This window comes from Choloepus didactylus, chromosome X, assembly GCF_015220235.1.
Source record: "Choloepus didactylus isolate mChoDid1 chromosome X, mChoDid1.pri, whole genome shotgun sequence".
Taxonomy (NCBI): domain Eukaryota; kingdom Metazoa; phylum Chordata; class Mammalia; order Pilosa; family Megalonychidae; genus Choloepus; species Choloepus didactylus.
This window is the reverse complement of record NC_051334.1, coordinates 23571083-23586100: the sequence shown is the minus strand read 5'-3', so window position 1 is coordinate 23586100 and position 15018 is coordinate 23571083. Positions and strand designations below refer to the sequence as shown.

At 39.5% G+C, this 15018-nt stretch overlaps 1 protein-coding gene across 3 annotated transcripts in view; it reads left to right on the top strand.

Annotated features, from left to right (window-relative positions):
- PCYT1B (phosphate cytidylyltransferase 1, choline, beta) overlaps positions 1–15018 on the top strand; it is a 188558-nt gene that overhangs the window by 2004 nt on the left and 171536 nt on the right. The window lies entirely within an intron of this gene.

Sequence of the window (15018 nt, the reverse complement as noted above, 5' to 3'; positions counted from 1 at the left end):
AAGATTCATGAACTCTACCAGCTCACTTTATTGAGGGAATGGGGAAATTGGGGGAGGGGAGCATTTATTTAGTCATTCATCCATGCATCCATGTCTCATTCTAAAAACAGATTTGAAGTGGTGTCAAAATAATTAGATTCAGAAGTCCTTGACTGGTGCAGAAATGGGAAAATGAGATGATCTCTCTATGTTCCAGTCATGTAGAATTAAATCTGTGCAAATATCACTCTGTACTCCCATACCTTTTGTTAATTGAAAAATAGACAAAGGCCTCTAATTTCATGGATCTCCCAATAGCATCACTTTTTATCATAATAATAGCTAACGCTATTAGTCCTAACTAGGTGGCAGGCCCTCTGCTAAGTACTTTACATGCCTTATTTCCTGTGATTATAATAAAAGGGCTCAAACTCTGAACCACTACCCTATCCTGCTAATTTGTGCCCCAGTTTCTCCTAGTGAAATGGAATGGGTTTATTTAACTTTCTTGGGCAATCAAGATGAATTACATTATTAATTGGAACAATAATAGAGATATGATTACATTAACATTTTTATCACGCTTTTCAGTTTTCAAAGTACTTTGCACACACTGGTTGAGCTCGACTTCTGTAAATTGAACTTTCTGACCACTAGCACTTTTGTGCAACATACATTGATATCCCCAAGCTGACACATGACCGTCTCCGACTATTGCTAATGGTGCTGCCAACAATTACAAGCATTGTCATTGAGTATTGTAACCGAAAGGTGAGGAGTATTAGGGATTTAATAATATTTTTGAGCTCCCTGAGAATGGAAACTTCCTTTAAACGAGAGTATTGGTTATTCACGTCTCACATGTTTAACTTTGGTACCGATTTGGAAATAAGAGAATGCCCAAACAGTATCTCAATTCCTCTTACCCCAAATCCTCTGAGGCAGATAAATTCAGTTGCTCAATCATACTAGCCACATTTCAAGTGCTCAACAGCCACATGTGGCTGTGGCTAGTGGCTACCATATTTGGACAGCACAGATATAGAATATTTCCATCATCACAGAAAGTTCTTTTGGATGGATGACACTGCTTTAAACCATAATGCCTCTTTTAGATATGTTGACACATGTCCTCAAAATATATTGCAGTTCTGTTACAAGTAATATGGATTTTAAACTTTACAGCAAAATCTCATTCATTTGAAGTCTCCTCATTTGTATAGCACCAAGTTAACTTTGATCTGCAAATTAATAATATAGATAGGAGTCAAGGAGACTGTTAAACGCACTTCAGAGACCAAAGATTTTTAAGCACCATCAAATAACTCACTTATATGCAAGCAATTGATATGATAATTACACATCATTTTTATTTATTCATTAAAACAGGGATCCCCTAGGGTGCCCTGGTAGGAAATAATGTGGTTAGCCCAGTTTTTCCTGGCAACACTTCTGCTATTTCTAAATTCTATGTAAAGTCATTTGAATGTATAAAATACTTTCACACTGAATTTTTGACTAGCTCAAGATGTAATCCCAAAGTCCTCACTTCTTCCATTATATCCCAGGATTCCCTAGAAGGAGTGTTCCTGTGGGCCCCGGGTGGAGTCTAGCACGTAGTAGAAGTGCAATAAATATCTGCTGATTGGCTGACAGTGTCAGTTGTTTAAAGATGCCACTTATTGGAGTGGATTCTGATTTTCTACAGAGAGTACATGAATCAAATGGAAAAGCGCCTCCAGTTTCTTCTTTTCTCTTTCCAAGTCTTTGCTGCCAAAACTTCATGGTGAGATAAGGCCTTCCTGTTTGTGAGAAAGAGATGATTCCTGGGCATTCAAGTAGAGGGGAAGAGTGGGATCTAGCCTGAGGATTTGGAAACTAAATCTGCCAGCTCCTTCAGAAATGAGAGCTGGGTGGCAAATATGGCCGCCCTCCCAAAGCACTGGTCATCACTCCAGCCCTGCAGTCCTTCAAGATTTTGTTGGGCACATTTGCCAGGTACTGTGCTGGTTCGAGGTAATAGAGAGAATTTTGAGTCGTTTAGAGAAGAATGGCACTTATATTTCAAAATCCTTAGTCGAGGTGGTTTCTTACAGTTTGCTTGGACTTTTCATAGCAAACAATAATGCCTTTTTTTTTAGCAAAAATAAAACCCAACTCCTCAATTTAGCAGTAAGCTTAAAAAGAATATGACTTGTTACTTTCTTGCCTCCATTAAGGAAAAATCTCTTAGTCTGCAGGCCAGAAACAAAGAAAGAAAAATTAATAGAAACAAGTATAAATATACAGTTTATTTGGAGGGAATTATGCAATTTAGAACCCTCCAAATTTATCAAGTTTAGATATCTGAATTTTTTTAAAAACCACTTAAAAGGAAAGTAAAGATTACATTTTTACTTTTGCTTCCAAAACATAATCAGGCCTTCTTTCCTCTCATCTCTCTATAATTCCTGCACATGAACCCTAATATTACAGGAACAGGCATGCATTTGCACAGCCTTCAGCCAACTCAAAAGTGGTTTTGCTGCCTACAAAAACTATATGGTAGGTTGATCCAAGGGCCACACATTCTCTTAACTCAATTAGCAGATACATAATCACTGACATAGGCTGCTCTCTTGAGAGTTCTCACTCTGAAAATTATTGACAAGTGGAGCACATGTCCCATCCCTGTTATATCTGAATCTGGGTCCCCAGAGTGCACTAATCTGTGTAGACCAGAGCTCTCTACCTCCTGGGGTCCTCTAAGGCAAACCTGGACAATCTTGCATCCTCTGACTCCTCACTGGCTCACTGAAATGGTGCAATTAGCATTCAAAAAGATGTGGAATGAGAGGCTAGACCTGCGATTACAGTGTGTTGTGAAAACTGGTGTTTTTCTGGTCATACCTGTGCTGAGAACTCTGGGGAGAAAAGGAATCTTACTGGTTCCTCTGATTTGTGTCCTTTATTCTCAGGGACTTGGAGCCAGCTTTCAACTACCGTGGGGTAAAGAAAATGCTGGAACTGGCATAAATTTAATTTTGTCCTATTCTCACAATCAGACCTCATAGTGTGAAAACGTACTCATTATTTTAATCCTGTCCAAGTTCATTAGAACATTTTAAAGTTCTCTTTTTCTTTCCATGAACTGTAAATTCTCTCTCTCACACACATACATGCACACACACATATGTGTACGCACACACACAAGGAAGGAGAAATGAATAAAAAATTGGAAATTATGGTCCCGGACAAAGAGAAAAATAATATCTTTTCCAAACCTCTTTTCCTTAGTTCCATTGTTTTAAGTCATAAATAAAAGTGTAGAAATTAAAATATAATTTAATGATAATTGAAAGCAAAGACCAGTATGATTAGAATTTTTAACAGTACCATCTATTTACTAAAAAATAATCAATCTTTAAGAGTTTGCCCTACTAGACAATACATTCTTTGAGAGTGAAGACTGTCTCATTCATCTTAGATACATGGCTCTTAACATACTGCAGGTGCTGAGTAAATGTTTGTTGAATGAGTGAGAGGAATTTAAATAGCTGTTTAATCTATATCCTCCTTGCCCAGGGAGGGTCCTGAGTTTGTCCATCAAGGATCGTCTTTAGGTCCTCCAGAAGACTGAATGAGTTTCAACCCAGCCTTGGAGGCATGGCTCAGTGTTGGATCATGGATCAGTCAACTTCAACTTGACTCCAGCCTCTAAATTGACTTTATCATTAAACATCAGCAACAAAGATGTTGTGATCATTAAACTCTTTACAAGGCTTGCTGCCCCAAATACTGCCAGACTCCTAGGTTTGTGAGGTCTGAAGGCCAGGCCAGACCTACTTAGAGATATCACAGCAGACTCACCCTTCTATAACTCTTCCTCAGCTTCCCCAGGGATGGGCAGGTGCTGGACCAGCCTCCAAGACAGATGGGTAAGACTTTTACACATATGTGTCCCATAAGTTCTTTTCCTTGTGGCTACTGCACCTTTCCTTGGCATGGCAATTGAAGGACTTTCTTCAGTGTCCCACAAAGAATTCAAGACAAAAACGGAGAATTAATAAAAGAGCATAATAGAGTTTTTTCCATTATACAAGGTAGGAGAGAGTTATAATCACCAAGAAGCACAGTAGAAGCCTTCGGTGCCAGTTTGAATGCATTATATCCCCCCAAACGCCATTATCTTTGATGTAATCTTGTGTGGGCAGACCTATCAGTGTTAATTAGATTGTGATTCTTTGAGTGATTCCATGGAAATGCGCCCCACCCAACTGTGGGTGATAACTGATGAGATAATTTCCATGGAGGCGGGGCCCCACCCATTCAGCATGGGCCTTGATCAGTGGAGCCACATAAATGAGCTGACAAACAGAAGGAACTCAGTGCCGCTGAGAGTGACATTTTGAAGAGGAGCTACAGCCAAGAGGGACACTTTGAAGAAAGCACAGGAGCTGCAGATAAGAGACAGTTTGAAGACAGCCGTTGAAAGCAGACTCTTGCTCCAGAGAAGCTAAGAGAGGACAAATACCCCAAGTGCAACTAAGAGTGACATTTTTGAGGAACTGCAGCCTAGAGGGGAACATCCTGGGAGAAAGCCATTCTGAAACTAGAACTTGGAGCAGACGCCAGCTATGTGCCTTCCCAGCTAACAGAGGTTTTCTGGGCACCATTGGCCATCTTCCAGTGAAGGTACCCGATTGTTGATGTGTTACCGTGGACGCTTTATGGCCTTAAGACTGTAACTGTGTAACCAAATAAACCCCCTTTATAAAAGCCAATCCATTTCTGGTGTTTTGCATTCCGGCAGCATGAGCAAACTAGAACACCTTCTTATCCTATGCAATGGGAACCAGTAGTCAGTTAATTGAGAAAAAAATTGCTTATAATGGGGACTCGTTTAAAAAATGATACATACATTAAACATTTTATTTAAATTTAAAATAAATATATTACTAATTCGCCAATCAGTGGGCCACTGATTAGAGCTCTGTGTTATCTTTTTCTCATTAGGCAGACAAGTTTGCATTGTCTACTATTTACATTTTTGGTTTATTCTAAACAAGGTGAAATATAACAGTTTGAATATACTTTCGAAACACTCTCAGTGCAGAATCCTAGATTATTTATGATTTTGCCCCCCTCTTTTATGGTTGTCTTGCCCTCACCTAATTTAACAGCAATTTTTAAAAGCAACATGCCTGTATCTTGTCTTTCCAAAGCAAACTATTTAGTTTTCTCAAAAGCAATTCTTCTTTTTCTGCAGTTTTATCAATTTGCATGATATTTAAATTCTATAACTATAGTAACAAGTACAATGGGCATAAATAGGTTTAGGAAAAAGTTCAGTTGACTCTTGGAAAATTTATAAATCAACTCGTGGAAGCAAAGGTACCCAGGCTTCAGGTAGATGCTTACTAGCCTACCTACTTTCTTTGCATGCATGGTGATTTTTGATTGGATGCTGAACATTTCCATTGTTGGTTGCTGGGTTTTAATGTATTCCTTTAAATCATGTTAGGTTATGTTCTGGCACACGGTTAAGTTATTTGGAATCACTTGGATCCTTTCAAGCCTTGATTTTAAGCTTTTTTTTTTTTAGAACAAATTCAAAGCAGCCTTTAATACTTTATCCCCTTCTGAAGATTCTACCTGATGTCTTGTCTACCAGCCGGAAGCATTTAGAGTGCTCTTTAGGACTTCTTAGAGGAAATAGAAAACATGGGTTAATCCTGCAGGTTGAGGAATTTGCAGGCCACTTAAGGGAAATCACTACTCTTCGTCTTTGGATATAACGTGCTAATATAATAGTAATCGGGACAGGAAGGAAATATTTTTGCATTTGTCTTCCGTGCCTCATGTCAACTGCGTTATTTATGTAGCAACTACTTTGTGGCAGGCACTAATTTAATTTTTTGAGATACAATTCAAGTACCATAAAATTCACATTTTAAAGTGTGCAATTTAGTGGTTTTTAGTGTATTTACAAGGATGTGCAAACATCACCACTATCTAACTCCAAAACATTCTCAACACCCCAAAAGAAGCTCCATACCCATTAGCAGTCTCTCCCCATTCCTCCTGTGCCCCCAAAATCCCCAGCCCTAGGCAACCACTAATCTACTGTTATGTGAATTTGCCTATTCTGGACATTTCATATAAATGGAATCATAAACACGTGGTCTTTTGTGTCTGACTTCTTTCACTTAGCATATGTTTTCATGGTTCATTCAGGTGGTACCAGTATTAGTATTTCTCTCCTTTTTTTTTTAAATTTTTATTAGAACTCCAATATACCCTCTACCTAGATACCCAAATTTACCAACTTTTAACATTTTGCCACATTTGTTATATAGTTTTATCTATCTATCGTCAACATTTTCTAAACATTTGAGTAGGTTACATACATCATGCTCCTTGAATACTTAATTCTTTCATGTATTTTTCCTAAGAACAAGGATATTCAGTTATGTAAGCACCTCAAGTAGAGTTATAAAGGTCAAGAAATTTAAAATTGATATAAAGCATAAAGTCTATATTCCAATTTTTTTTCAATTGTCCCAATAATGTCCTTTTGGGCCTTTTCTCCTCCATTATTAGATCCAGTCCAGGATCACATATTGCATTTAATTGTCACTGCCTCTTTAGTCTCCTGCTCTCCTGTTTTTAAACTGTGGTAACATATACACAACATAAAATTTCCCTTTGCAACCACTCCCAAGCATATAATTCAGTGGGATTAATTCCAGTCACAATGTTGTGCTACCATCATCACCACCCATTACCACAACTTTTCCATCACGCAGAGCAGAAGCCCTGCCCTCATTATGCATTAACTCCCATTCCCCTCCTCACCCACCACCCCCCCCCGCCCCTGGTAACCTGTAGTCTACTTTCTTTCTCTATAGATTTGAATATTCTAGTTATTTCATATAAGTGGAGTCATACAATATCCGTCCTTTTGTATCTGGCATGTTTCACGCAACATGATGTCCTCAAAATTCATCTATGTTGTAGTATGTATCAGAACTTCATTTCTTTTTATGGCTGAATAATATTCCATTGTATGTATACACACATTCTGTTTATCCATTCCTCTGTTGATGGGCATTTGGCTTGCTTCCACCTTTTGGCTATTGTGAATAATGCTGCTAGAAATATTGGTGTACAAATATCTGAGTCCCTGTTTTCAGTTACTTTGGGTATAAACTTACTGGTGGAATTGCTGAGTCATATGGGACTTCTATGTTTACCTTTCTGAGGAAGCACCAAACTGCTTTTCACAGAGGCTGCACCATTTTACATTCCCACCAGCAGTGTATGAGGGTTCCTATTTGTCCACATCCTCCCCAGCACCTTTTAATTTCTATTTTAAAAATAATAACCATTCTAGTGGTACGAAGTGGTATCTCATTGTGGTTTTGATTTGCATTTCCCTAAAGGCTAATGATGTTGAGCATCTTTTCATGTGTTTTGGACATTTGGAGAGATATCTGTTCAAATCCTTTGCCCAGTTTTAATTGTATTTGTCTCAAAGACTGATCTTTGCCCTAAAGCAGGGTTTCTCAACTTTGGCACTATTGACGTTTTGGGCCAGATAATTTTTTGTAATTGAAGGCTGTCCTGTGCATTGTAGGAGGTATAGCAGCATCCTTGGCCTCTGCTCACTAGATGACAGTAGCATTCCCCAAATTGTGACAATCAAAAATGTCTCCAAACATTACAAAATAACTCCTGGGGTGGGGAAAAAATCTCTCCCAGTTGATTGAGAACTACTGCTCTAGAAGATCCTCTTAACTAGAGCAGCTAAGAAACATTTACATGAAAACATAACTCAATTTTAGTGGAGTAGTGGAGGCAGAAGCCGGGCTAAGTGGGCTGAAGATGATAAAAGAACATGGATCCTGGGGATGTGAACTGCTCTTCCCAAATCTGGTTGGCAACTTAGCTAACAATATTAGAGATAAAAATCAAGTTCAGATGAAAATTTGGCAACATTAGGAGATGAACAATGATTCAATACAATAACACAAAAGGAGTTGTAAGGCTGTATATGAAAGTATCAAAAGTTGTGGTATACCCAGAACTATTGCAGAATTTGCTGTGAGCTGGTCTCTGGGGCAACAGAATCACCCCTTGGCTCTACAAGACATGGAGTGTGAACGACTGTTCTCATGGCCTTTCCCTGTTAGATGAGATCTTGGCTTCATTTCTCACGTTAGTCTAATCTCTCGGTGGGGATGTGTAGACATCTATGTTATCATAGATAGGTTGCAAGGAACAGCACCCACTAAGCTAGCTTTTCAGTGGAGTGATTTTTTTTTTGGAAGGCAAAAGACTATCCAATCAGAATCCACAGAAAGCTGAAAAGCAGGACTTGTCAAGGATGGGAATCAGGGCAAATTTCAGAAGCCCTCAGGGGGGGTCGTTCGTGGACATATTCACTCAATCCTCTGCCCATAGCTCAGCTCTGACCTACTCAGTCTCTATCTCTTAGTTCTAATTCCTGAAAGAGAGAATATGAGAATCCGATAAGCCACTGAACAGGCAGTGGCTTGGCTCTCCTAATCAGGTGTCCCAACCCAATTCCCTGGGCAGTGTGGTGGAGCAGTTTTTGGAGAGTGGGTGGAGTGGGGGTGAGGGAGAAATAAAGAAGTAGGAACCACATTATAGGTCCTTAAGCCATTCCACCCCCAGTTAAGAGATTTTCCCTATTTTTTCTTCTTCTCAAACATTTCCCCCCACTTCCCTCAAAACCACACAGCACACCTAACAGAAATGGTTTTACTAGTATTTACCAGTTGAACACACAGCTCTTACCACCATTAACCTCTTTCCTTCAGTGCTTATGGCACCGTGATCTTGACCTCCAATATTCCTGACTTTAGAAAGGGGGTGGGAGACAAATTATGCATAATGGCTTCTCGCTAATAATGACATGGTAGGCAGGCTTCATCTAAAGGAGATGGGCTATTTTAATAAGAGAAATCATCTTTTTGGGGAGCAGTGTCTGAATCCCCTTCATCCCAGTCCACCCCCACTGGCATAATAACAGTTGGGAATAAACACCGCAGAACTGTCGGGAGATGGTACATCCTTCCCACTAGTTAATAAAGTGATGCCCTGCCTTCACAGTCTATTAATTAAGAAGGTAATCAGTGCATGCTTTGAGTTTGGTATTTGAAACTCAAAGGCAATAAAATCAAAACACTATCCAGATTTCTTTTCTCATAAAGAAATGAATAACAAATTAGGGTCACGGAGCTAGAGTAATCACATTTTGAATGATTTCTCTTGAGCATGCCTTTAATAACCTGTATTGTTGGGTGAGAAGAAGAAAGGCTAAGTTAATTACTCAGGAAAATCTTCATCAAGGAGTTTTGGTCACATTAGCGTAGGTTTTTCAACCTTGATACTACTCATATTTTGGGCCAAATAATTCTTTGTTGTGGGGGGCTGTCCTGTGCATTGTAGGTTGTTTATCAGCATCCCTGGTCTCTACCCACAGTAGTACCTTACCCCCTCCCCTCCCCGCGCCAGCCCCCAGCCAGGGATGGCAGCCAAATATGCCTCCAGACATTGCCAAATGTGGGGCAAAATCACCCTCAGTTGAGAACCGCTGCATTAACCATACATTTCTTCTCACACCTCCGTCCTCCTCACCCGCCCCCCACCCCCTAGCCCAGTGCCCTCCAGCGTTCGCTATTTTAAACCCTTAGACACAAACATTTTATACCAAGGCCATCCACATTTTCTAGGGAATTATTTGAAAAGAAATTGCCCAGATCAAAATTATGTGTCCAGATAACAAGAAGGACGCCTTGCATTTCTGTTTTGAAAAGTAGCAGGCAAAAAGAACAAAGGTATCTATTTAAGGCACTTAGCTAAACACTTTACTTGTATTTAATCCCCACAAAACCCTCAGGGGCATTATTAACCTTATTTTATTGTTGAGGAAATTGAGGATTAAAGAAGTTAAGTGATTTGCTCAAGAACACACATTTCAAAATTTAGTAGTGAAGCTATAAGTCTGAGGACAAAGTTTGTGCGTTTTTGCGTATTGCCTCAGTGCATATATTTAAAGTGCCAAACAGCTAATAAAGTAAGGTGACCAGTTTTTCTCTTTTTCTAACAAGTATAACTTTTTATTATGGAGAGTTTCAAACATATACAAAATTAGACAAAACAGTATATTCCCATTTGTGTTGTTGATGTACTTCTCACTCAGCTTCAACAATGATCAACTCATGACCAACAAATCTTTCATCTAGAGCTGCTCAACCTTGGTGCTACTGACATTTTGGGCTGGATTATTCTTTGCTGTGCGTGTCAAGCACATGCACAAGACAAGGCAAGGCCAAAGCCAAGGTCTTACTCATTCGACTGATAAAAATACAAGTTACTTTTAGATTCAGACAGGATATTACTTACAGAGACAGCAAAAGAAACGGTAGCCAAGGGTGCCACCTTCCCATGGTCCTTGTCCCACACACCAAAAAAGACAACACCAAAACTCCCGTTGCTGTGGAGCCATTGTAGATTGCAACTGATAGGTTTTTCTTTTCTGCTGTTCTATTCTGTGGGAGGCAGGGCGGAAAGTCCCATACCTCAACAGAACCCAGGAGACCATGAGATACCACCTCATGACACCCTCTCAGGGGAGATAGGGAGGCGAGTGGGAGATGGCCTTGGAGCAGTTCTTCACAGACCTCCCATCCTCTCATGTTCCAGGAGGATCACAAAGTGTTCTGCCAAGACTCAGATGTGCTGTGCTCCCAGCCTTGGATCATTGCCTACATGACCTATGTAGACATGTTCAAGGTTGTCACGGTGCCAGGGCAGAGCTATTCTCCTACAGGAGGACTGTTCTGGGCAATGTAGGATGTTCAGCAGCATCCATGGCCTCTACCTGCTAGATGCCAGTAGCACCACTGCCCAAGTTTTGACAAACAAAAATGTTGCCAGACATTGCTAAAGGTACATTGGGGGACAAAATTGCACCCAGTTGAGGACCACTGATCTAGAGTCCTATCCACTCCCCACATCCAAACATATTTCATCGGCAAATATTTCAGTATACATTTCAAAAATAAAGGAAGTTTTTAAAAACATAATCGCAATACCATTACTATACTTTTATTTATTTATTTATTTATTTTTGGTTTTTATAAAGAGGGTTTATTTGGTTACAAAGTTACAGTCTTAAGGCCATAAAGTGTCTTAAGTAAGACACCAACAATCAGGTATCTTCACTGGAGAAAGACTATTGGCATCTGGAAAACCTCTGTTAGATGGGAAGGCACATGGCTGGTGTCTGCTTGCTTCCAGGTTGCGTTTCAAAATGACGTTCTCCAGAATGTCAGTGTCAGTTTCCAATAGCCATCTTCAAAATGTGTCTCTCAGCTGCAGCTAGCTTTGAGCTCCTTCCGTCTGAGCTTTTATAGGGCTCCAGTGAACTAATCAAGGCCCATGCTGAATGGGTGGGGCCACACCTCCATGCAAATTATCTAATCAGAGTTATCACCTGCAGTTGGGTGGGTCACATCTCCATGGAAACAGTTAATAGGTTCCAACCTAATCAACACTAATATGTCTTCCCCCACAAGATTGCATCAAAGATAATGCCATTTTTGGGGACATATTACATCCAAATTGGCACATATGATGTGTCTGCGTGATTTTGAAAACCTTGTGGCTCACCTCCCTTTACCAAGTGTATGGATAGATGAATAGAAGAATGGGGACAAAAATTAAATGAATAATGGGGGGATGGGGAATGGGATGTTTGGATGTTCTTTTTTACTTTAATTTTTTATACTTTTAAAAATGAACAATTCCTTCATAGCACCTAGCCCAGACATTGATCAAATTTCTAATTGTCTCATGAATGTCAAAACTTTCTTTTACAGTTTTTAAAATTAGGATCCTAATAATACATGTTACAATTGATTGATATGTCTTTTAGATCTAATTTAATCTATAGGTTTCTAGCAATTTTTTGGTTGAAGAAACTAGGTTTTTCCTATAGTTTCCCACAATTTGGTTTCAACGCTTGCATCCCTTTGGTGGTCCTCTCTCCATGTTGACTCCTCAAAATTTCTATCCCGTTTTTTAAAAAGGATGATAGAACTTACATATTTGCCCAAGTGTTGATATCTTCACAGTTTCCCCTGGTGAGCCCTCGTATTTACTACATCTTTGTAATTGCTCCACAACAGTGTTACTCAAAGTGTGGACCTCAGACATTACCTGTGAGCTTGTTAAAAATTCATATTGATGGGCCCCATCCTGATCTACTGAATTAGGGTCTCTGGGAATGGGTCCCTGAAAACTGTGGTTTAAAAGCTCTCCAGGTGATTCTTTTGCATATTAAAGTTTGGTAACCTCTGCTCTACCAAGAATTGACTTCAGAGCCAAATTTTGAGTACTTTGTTCCTTCCTCCCTTAAGGTCATGCTCACAGTGATTGATTATCTCTAGCCCTTGGGGAATACCTCAGTATAGTAGGCCACCCTCTGTGCTTATTGGATATCATTAGAGGGCATGATCCTCTTTGGAGGGCTATTTTTGAAATTTTGAAACAACCAAAAATCAAATGAATCCAATAGATGAATGGTAAATCTGGATAATACCTTTTTGGATCCAAGAAAGATTATAAAATAACTGACTTTCATGAGTGGAGTTGTAAAGTTGCCATGATGAAAATTTCAAGTTTTATTCCAAAAATGTTTTGAGCAATGGTACCTGCTAGGATTGTGGTAGGTATGTGGCATGTGTTTTAAGCAATAAGTTCTAGGGACTGCCATGGTTCAATGCTAATGTTTTGCTTCTTTTGAGTTCCTGTGGTTGAATGGTGGTGTGAGGTTACTCACAAGCACTATTAGTAAGCCATTTGACATAGTCTCTCGCCTGGCACTAGGTAGACTAGGTATTTAAAATGATTTCTTCTGGATATATTGAAGATTTTTGCCTAGCCAGCTTCTTGGGACACATTCACTGATCAGGTTTCTCTCAGTGCAAACAAAATAGAGATTCTTGAAAAACAGAGAGCCTAATAGTTTGGGGGTCAAAAATCCATTGTCTTAATAAAGCCTTTCATCATCTCTGCTTCACTATAGTGGTTCTGAGCTTTTTGGGGGGGGAGGATTTGATTCTGAATTTTTTAAAATTCTGATGCCATACCCCCTGGCTAATTAAACCAGAATCTTGCGGGGGTGGAGTGGGGGGTAGGGGTGGAAACTAAGCATCAGTGTTTGAAAGCTCCCCAGGTGATTCTAATGTACAACCAAGGCTGAGAACCTTGTGACATGAAGCAGAGATGATGACAGACTTTATTAAGACATGAACTTAGACCCTTAAAGTGCTAGACTCTCCTTTTTCAAGAATAAGATATTTGATATACTTGTGGGCTTCTGGAAAGATCATTTCTCACCAGCAAAACCGATTATTTTTCAGAGCATTTACATTTCACTTACAGAGAAGAGAACCTGGTGCCTTCACTTCTGCTTGTATTACAGAGGAAGAACCTGTCCAGTGCTACTGTTTGGAGGATTTATTAGAGGATGTGGAGACATTATCTTGAACACATATTTTGTGATGACATCCTCCACTGCCATCTACTGAATGAGTCAAATGTGAGATTTATAGGGGCTCAATAAAAGACTTTATCTAGCCAGGTTGTATCATTAAATGTCAAATAAAGTAAATGAAAAGCTTTCAACATGAAGGCTATCCAAAGATAGTAAAACAAGCAGAGCACGGGAAATGTTGAGATGCTGAGGGAGTGTGCAATGAACAGGGGCTTTGAAGTCCAACAGGCCTGAGTTTGAAACTTGGCTCTGCCACCAATTCTGTGACCTTGGGCAAATTATTGAACCTTTCTTATTGGCAAACTGGGCATAACGCCTGTGCCTGATACAGAGTAGGGTTTCATAAATTATTAAGTATTAATGTTACAGATGATGCATTGGAGATGAGATACCAGGTCCAGCTCATGCTAAGGAAGGTGTGGCAGGCAGGATAATGTCCTTCCAAAGATGTCCATGTCCTAATCCCTGGAACCTCTGAATATTATAACTTACATGGCAAAAGGAATGTTACAGATGTGATTAAGTTAAAGATTTTGAGATGGGAGAGATTAGAGATTATACTGGATTGTCGGGTGGGCCCACTGTAATTACAAGGGTCCTTTTAAATGAAAGAAGGATGTAAACAGTTAGAGAAGGAGACGTGGTGACTGAAGCAGAGATTGGAGCGATATAATTGCTGGCTTTGAAGATGGAAGAGGGCCACAAGCCAAGTAATGGAGGCAGCCTCTTGAAGCTGGAAAAGGCAAAGAAACATTCTCCCTTTGAGACTTCAGGAGGAATGCAACCCTGCCGAAACATTAATTTTTAGCCTGGTGAGACCCATTTCAGACTTCTGACCTCCAGAACTGTAAGATAATAAATCTGTGTTGTTTTAGGACACTACGTTTGTAGAAATTTATTACAGCAACAATAGGACACTAATACAGAAGATTAAACCAAAACTCTCCTGAGCATTCAAAGATTCTGAGTGAAGATTTTACAAGATGAAGAGCAACTTTGGAGGCCATGTCATTCAAAATCTATTAGGGTGAAGTCCAAAAATTATAATAGTTTAGTTGTAAATGAATTTATCCAACCTGGCATCAGATGATCTTGATTACTCATTTGCCAGTAAAGCCTATTTGTATCAAATTCAGAAGACCCCAAGTAAAATCCTCAGGACCCTGCAGCAGTTGGAGCAGTACTGATAAACTGTGCCCGGTGGGAAAGCAAGAAGGAAGAAAGCTGGTTATGACAGATCAGTAACAAAGATAGACAACACTCTGGCGGTATCTGAGAAAGTGTAAATTTGTGCAGCCATTCTGGAGGACAATTTGGTAAGTATCCAAAAACATGTATCAAAAGTCTTAAAAATGCAAGTACTCTGACTAAGCAATTCAACTTGTAGGATAATTTATCCTAAGGAAAAAAAACTGGAAAATGTGCATATCATTCGCCTGCTTAAAAAAACCTTTCATGGTTCCTATAAT